The following is an 8032-nucleotide window of genomic DNA, read 5'->3' as shown; positions in this document are numbered from 1 at the left end:
AATACAGATTAAGACGAAAAAAAATCTTTAAACGAGTCACAGTGTGTTTACAAATATACATAGGCTTGGGGGAGAGAGGAAAAAAAATCTATAGACGGTTACAAAAAATAAAGTTTTAAAAAGGAAAGTCTTTAAAGAGACAGTAAAAGTAATATAAAAGACAAGAAGCCACATGAAGATGGAAAATACATAGGGAATCTGGATCCTGTATACTGTTGTTTTGATTTCGAATATTGTGATTGCTAAAAAAGCAAAGGATAGCTGCTCAGAGACATGAGATTAAAAGAGATACTGATAAAATCCTTAACTTTAAAACATAAGTCAAAAATATATTTGTAAAATGAAACCTAAAAGATGCATTGCTTTGGAGAACATAGGAAACAAGAGTCTGGGGATTTGTTCCAGGTTAAGATGGACCAGCTGTGATCAAGGGAGACCTCCTAAAACTTGACAGGTGTTATCTATCAACAAAGGTTACCACTGTTCCTCCTATGACTTGGTCATTATCTCAAAATTTTATCAGAGACCCTAAAGATACTTTATCCACAGATATCAGGAAGCAATGTGTACTGTGTACTGTGTACTGTGGTGGGAATCTGCCATGCTGTGCTCAAGCCCGAATGCCTCAGCGTCGCTATGCCATGTGAGAGACACAACTAGGAAGCTGGTTTTGGCTCCATTTCATGTGTCTTGAACCCTTTGTTAAAGCTTTCTCAGGCCCTATGGAAATTCGAGAGCCGCATGTTTGTAAGCCATTTGTAGGCAGAGGCTTTTATGTGGAAGAGAAAACAGCATCCACATTCCCAAGAGTTGGTGGGGAGGGGTATGGATGGTCTTTAGTTATTTGCTAGGTTATGGATATTTGTTGTATTTAGGGGAATATAGGAATATGGAATAAAAAGATAATTGTTAATCTCAGATATTTTGCATTGACATGAATTTTGGTATAGTGAGAAAAATTGAAGTTAATTTTGTTACACGGTATATATGTTTCTATTCTTTTTTAATGATTCTTGCATATAGATACAAATTTAAGGTCAATTTCGTTATACTTTGTATATTTCTACTCTTGTTTAAGGTATTATGTTTATACAGCTCATTTAAAAATGTAATGTATAGTTAAAAATACATATTAATATTCCTCTACAATAGTCAAACTTATAGTCATGTGATGTGGAAGTCCCCTCTGTGTGCTGTGATTACCATTAACGAATAAAGAAACTGTTTTGGACCTATAGCAAGGTAGAACTTAGATAGGCAAGGAAAGCTAGGTTGAATGCTGGGAGATTGAAGGGTGGAGTCAGAGAAACACCATGGAGCTGCCGCTGGAGATAGACGTGCTGAAACTTTGCTGGTAGGCTATGACCTCATGGTGTTATACAAATTAATAGAGATGGGTTAAATTAATATGTTAGCCAATAAGAAGCTAGAGCTAATGGGCCAATCAGTGATTTAATTAATACAGTTTCTGTGTGATTATTTCAGGTCTAGCTGGGTGTCCGGGAACAAAACAAGCAGCTCACTCCCCGCCCCCCAACAGTCATGTTAGTTACGTTTTCTAGTTATGCACAGATACATTTCAAATGGATATGTAATCTTCAAACAACACTTAAGAGACTTACAGAATATGCCATTTAAGATGTTTTAAGAACTTAACTTTTCTTGACAGTGAGACATGTCTGCTTCTGGCAGCACCAATTACTTCAAGAGAATGATGGGCATTGATGAAACTTCTTCTTTTTTTTTTTTTTTTTTTTTTTTTTTTTTTTTTTGGTTTTTCGAGACAGGGTTTCTCTGTAGCTTTTGAGCCTGTCCTGGAACTAGCTCTTGTAGACCAGGCTGGTCTCGAACTCACAGAGATCCGCCTGCCTCTGCCTCCCGAGTGCTGGGATTAAAGGCGTGAGCCACCGCCGCCTGGCTGATGAAACTTCTTAAGGAGCTTGCTTTCAAAGTGGCAAGGCTAGCCATTTGGGCAGGAAGTTGCTCTTGCCTGGATAGCTTAACAATATGCTGTATAAACTGGGCACACAGGACCACAGGAAAATGACTGCTAAAGTTGCCAAAAGGTGGGACAGTTCTTCAGGGTTCCCGCTTCATAAGAGAGTCTGCCAGACATTCTGCAGGATACTGAAGAAAAGAACTCTTGAATTTTGTGAAAATAGATGGAACAGTCCTTCCAATTTCCTGCTTCTTTGAAAAGTGTGCCAGTCACCCTAGGCCTGTAGGCTGAAGATAGATGCCCCCATGACACAGAAGAACTTTGGTTGACTCTCTGTCCAGGGAGCCACATGTCTCTGACATTTCTAGGGTTTTGGAAGTTGCTTACAACTCACTTCTTGTTTATTTAGTTAATATTAATGTTTCTGGGGGTTTTGATCAAGCTGAAGACCAGATGGTTATAATTATAGTTTTCCTTAGTTATTATAAAAGATAAATTTTATGAAATTTTAGACTCACAAAGGTAGGATTAGATGACAGAGTATTTTCTTTTATTTTGTCAAATACAAATAGACTAAATATTATAACTGTAATTCTTTTTTGATACCTCTTTTGTCGTATGTAATCTTACAATGTTAAAGTTAGAACCTTCCTTTTTGATTAGATAGAAAAGAGGAAATGCTGTGGGATGTCTCTCTGTACACTGTGAATATGTGTTGCCCTTATTAGTTGATGAGTAAAGTTGCTTTGGCTTATGGCAGGGCATAAGCTAGCGAGGCAAGAATCCAAGCAGAGATTCAGGGAGAGAGAAGGTGGAGCTGAGAGATGATACCAGAACTGCCAAGAAAACAAGACATGTAGAAAAGGAGTTATGCCACAGCCACGTGGCAATACATAGATTAATAGAAATGGGTTAACTTAAATGTAAGAGTTAGGCAGAAATAAGCCTAAGCTATTGGCCAAACAATTAATAATAAGCCTCTAACTAAGTATTTTTTAAGTAGAGTTGGGTCTGGGTGGGATACATAAAACCTCCAGCTATATTGAGCTTTGTTGAAATTTTGAAGGGGTTGTTGAATCTATAGATTAGTTTCAGCAGGATTGTCATTTTTTTCTTTATTAATCCTAAGGATTCCTGAGCATGGAATCCATCTTCTGATATCTTTTTTCAATTTCTTCAAAGACTTTCAGTTTTGATTATACAAGTCTTTCACTTGTTTGCTAAGAGTTACACTCAAGGTATTTTATTTTATTTGAATGGTGTTTTTTCCCCATTTCTTTCTCACTCTCTTTATCATTTGTATGTGGGAGGGATAGCTACTATTTTTTTTTTTTATTTTTAGTTGCTCTTGTGTTCAGCCATTTTACTGAAAGTTTTGATCAGCTGTAGGAGTTCCCTACTGGAAGTTTTAGGAACCGTTATGTATACTATCATATCACCTGTCAATAAAAATAATTAAAGACAATGCTTGTTTTTCTGAACATATACCAGGGAGTCTATTTACAAGGTCCTGGTGACAGCAGACTCTCAAGCAGACTCTTGATATTCTGTCTTTCCAAAGACAACATACTCCTTGCAAACAGAACAAGAAGATCTCAGACAATCAATGGTTCCCCTTCCTCCCAGAAAGGCAACAAAGCAGCATGTTGGGAAGCTTGACAGATAGGAAAGAGTAGCATACAATTGGGGTTTTTAATTGAGTATCTTTGTGTTCTCTGTGAATCTGTTATCTAATTTAAAATAATTTAAATACACAATTAGCAAAAGTAAAGACAAAGCATTTTGCAGTTTTAAACCAAAAGAATATGATATTTCTGGAGTCACACTTTATATTCATGGCAAGTGCTTCTTCGCTCTGCAAAAGCTTTGCCAATTTAATTTTAATAATGGAATATTTGGCATGGGGAAACTTGGGACCAAATTAGAGACTGTGACAAGTATAAACTATTTAGCTAAGAACAGCACAGATAGACCTTTGTGCTTAATTCTGGAGCCCTGCCTAATATAAGACCTCTATTTCTGTCCCCTAAAACATTTTAGTGGTCCTTAGCTGTTTTTCATGTTTAACCATTATTTTTTCACATTCTTTCTGAAACAACGGTCAAGTTTAGCACATTGGCTCACTAGTATTGTGTCCTTTTTCTGCTCAAACAAGAAACATTGCTCTTTTGGATCAGACACAGGACTAAGTGGTAAAAACCTTATAGAATGATGATCTGGGGTGGCCGTGTCCATTTTCGATCCATGCAACTTCAGATTTTATCAGCTTCTTTGGAGTTTCCCTAGTATATTCATCTATGAAAGGGGAGAACCAGTGAGAACTATTTGAGGCCAGATTCTCTAGAAAACAAAGAAAGCCTAAGGCACTGAATGTGTTAATTTTGGAGATAAGGAGGTGACAATCTGGCACCGAAAGAAGCAACGAGCAAGGAGACACAGTACAAATGTGTCACACACAGGTGAGCCCTCCTGGAAAAAGAGTTCGTGTATTGCTAGAAGGAACCCAGACGTGGGATCGGTTGGTCAAGGAAAGAAAGGACTGATGAGATTGCTAGGTGGGAAACAGCAATTGCTGTCCTGTAGTAGGACCTGATTTCAGCACCGCAGGGGGAAGGAGAGAACCAACTTCCACAAGCTGTCCCTTGTTGGATCTTTTGATCTTCGTATTGCAACACACACACACACACACACACACACACACACACAGTAAGTGTATTTTTAACCAACATACTTACAAAAGAAAAGGAGGAACATGCTGTCAGAGTTTTGCATAGTTCTGCTTTCTCAAGAGTTTGATTCATCAGAACTTAATTCTGTGCATTGCACAGATGTGTCTCTTGCCCTCCAGCTGCCCTGTGGAATCCCATATCCAAGTTTTTGGCGTGAATGTTCATTGCCATCTTCAAGTTGCTGAAGGAGCCAGATGTCCAGATGGGAAAAAGAAACACATTGCATTTGGCTGATAATAATTTGTCAAAAGTTTCAAAGCAATAGGTCACTCCCCAGAGCCCTACTACATATGCCCCTTAGATTACAAAGACATTAAATCTAATTTGAAAATATTTTAATTCAAACATATTTTAGCAGACCTAACCTAATGTATTAGTAATTATTTGTGTTGTTGTTGCAAAATATCCAACCACCAGTGACCATTTCCTCCATTCCCACTACCTAAGCATTTTACTACCCACCCAAATACCACCATCATTAGGAGCCAACTACTCAACATATGTGCTGATATAGGGCCTTTCATATTCAGTCTATAGTACTCCAACCTCGTCCCCCAAAGCTCATGGCCATCACATAACTCAGTATTCATTTATTCCATCTCTAAGAGTTCCCAAAGTCTTCAGGATTCCTACATTGTTCAAATGTCTAAATCCAAAGTGGTTTCTGAAACTTAAGGCACACTCTTAGCTGTCAGTTCCCAGGTAACCAAAAGCAATGTTATATCCATCCAAACTACAATGAGTTAAGAATTCCAATTCTAAAATGGAAGTGATAGAGGCACAGAAGTGAGGGATTACTCAAACTGAGAACCAACTCATCAGGGCAGACATTAAACTCTGTAACTCCAGATATCTGCCATCTGTGTCATGGGGTCAGGATTTTGTTTTTCTGAGATCCCAGAAGAACTTACCGTTAAGTTCTACCTGTTGTGGAATATTTGTTTAACTAGGCAAATATGTGTTGCTTTTGTTCAGGCTGCATTTGTTTAATGATGTAAAGATACATTGCTGGTGAGCAGAGGAAATAAGTAGTAGTAGGAGGAATCTAGACCCAAGAAAGAATGAGGGAGAAATAGAGGGAGATTCCTGAGGCCAGACAGATAGACATGGAAGAAGCAGGAAAGCAGAATGTACAGAGTGTAAGAAAGGTAAAAAGTCCGAGGGAAAACATAAATGTAGAGAAACAGGTTAGAATATGTTATAAGAGCTAGTAGGACAAGCCTAAAGCAAGGTCAAGCATTCATAACAAATAATAAGTCTCTGTGCTGTGATCTGGGGACTGACAGCCTGAGAAATCCTGCATTATTTACCTATAGCATTATATGGTTTCTCTAGCCAAAATCTCCATCTCCCCCCAAATCTCTTACATAACCCAGTTTTAAATTCTTTTTTTTTTTTTTTTTTTTTTTTTTTTTTTTTTTTTTGGTTTTTCGAGACAGGGTTTCCATGTAGTTTCTAGAGCCTGTCCTGGAACTAGCTCTTGTAGACCAGGCTGGCCTCGAACTCAGAGATCCGCCTGCCTCTGCCTCCCGAGTGCTGGGATTAAAGGCGTGCGCCACCACCGCCCAGCCCAGTTTTAAATTCTTAAAAAATATATGATCACATTTATTCATAGAAAGGACCCCACTTTTGGTATTGAAATATGTGTTAATCAAGGTTCTTTTAGAGAAAAGGGGACGTATGCACACATATTCTTAGTCCAAGAAGCTGAAGTCTTGGGATAAGGGAACTCAAGAATGCATTCCAAGTCCCAGACTGAGCATGGGATTCCCAGAGAACCACTTCTGTGAGCCTATAATGGAAGGCTAAAGAAGAGAGATTCTTAGAGTCTGAGGTGATGGTAGCAGCAATAGACTCACTCAGGAATAATAAAGCTCACATCCTTGACAGATTTTTTTCTTTTATATTTTTCAATCCTACCCTTACCCCACTCTGCTGATTGATGCAACTGCATCTAAGTATGATCTTTCCCATTTTATTCCATATTGCTTAAAAATACCTTTGGAGCCGGGCAGTGGTGGCGCATGCCTTTAATCCCAGCACTTGGGAGGCAGAGGCAGGCGGATCTCTGTGAGTTCGAGACCAGCCTGGTCTACAAGAGCTAGCTCCAGGACAGGCTCTAAAGCTGCAGAGAAACCCTGTCTCGAAAAACCAAAAAAAAAAAAAAAAAAAAAAAAATACCTTTGGAAAAACATACAGACGTGAGTTTTACTATTCCCATAGGCTTCTCTCTGTCTAGACAGGCTGTCATATCTACTATCATGGATTTGAATATGAAATGCTTCCCAAAGGCTCTCGCTTTGAATGTGTGTTCCCCAACTGTTAGCTCTATTTTAGGAAGTTGTGGAACATTGAGAAAATCGGGCCTACTTAGCAAAGCAGGTCACTAGGGGAGGATCTTATAGCACTCTCCTTCCTGGTTGGTCCACCATCATGTAAACAGCCACTGTTTCAACAGTCTGCTACCAGCAACTGAGCTGACCCGCTGAGCATTCACCATGAGAAACGGAATCCGTCTGAACTGTGAACCAAAATAAATCTTTCCTCCATTCAGTTATTTCTGCCGAGTTGTGGTCTTAGTGACCTGAGAGAAACCACGACCCTTTCTGAGCATCCCAGCTTAGAACATCCTGGGCTGTTAACCTTGTGGTAAAGTTGTTGAGTGAAAACCACTCATCATCAGCAGACGAAGGCAAAGAATAAAACTCAGATTTTAAGGTGACTTCCGGTGGGGTGGGGCTGGGGTATCTCTGCAACCACCAAGGCCAGTAGAGTAAACAATCTATGGACAGCAAGAAGGTAGTTCAGTTCAACAAGACGCAGCAGCCAGTGTTGATTCAAACTCTGGGTTGAGTAGCTTATTTTTCGGCATATTTAAACATAGCACAATTCGGTAAAAAAAAAATTTCCTGGTGATAATTAACTCAGTCCTGTGTACAAGAAAGCACAAAACTTGACTACATAGAAACTCTTTGTAAAGTTCACGTGACATTCTATAAATTCATGTTCTATAAATTGACTACATGTAACATCTTCCATAAAGATGGGTTCTATAGATTGGCAAGCTCACAGTAACAGTTGTGGGGAGGGGCTGGTGTGGTCTCAGCCACACATATAGCTCAAAGGTCACCAGGTTCTTAACCACGTCTACTTAATGTATATTGGATTCCCATGTCAGTCAAAGGAAAATTTGTACATCAGATTATTGTAAGTTATAAACAATGTGCATTGTATGCCATGTTTAGAAGAGATTGGTTTAGTCCTTAGCAAAGAACTATACTTTTAATTACTATGGCATAATCAAATCCATCCCATTCGTTACCCTGGCAACTAGAGATCTGTTCCAAGTCCATATAGTTTTTCC

The sequence above is a fragment of the Arvicola amphibius genome, chromosome 5 (assembly GCF_903992535.2).
Source record: "Arvicola amphibius chromosome 5, mArvAmp1.2, whole genome shotgun sequence".
Lineage (NCBI taxonomy): Eukaryota > Metazoa > Chordata > Mammalia > Rodentia > Cricetidae > Arvicola > Arvicola amphibius.
The sequence above is the reverse complement of the archived record's forward strand: the minus strand, read 5'-3'. Positions refer to the sequence as shown.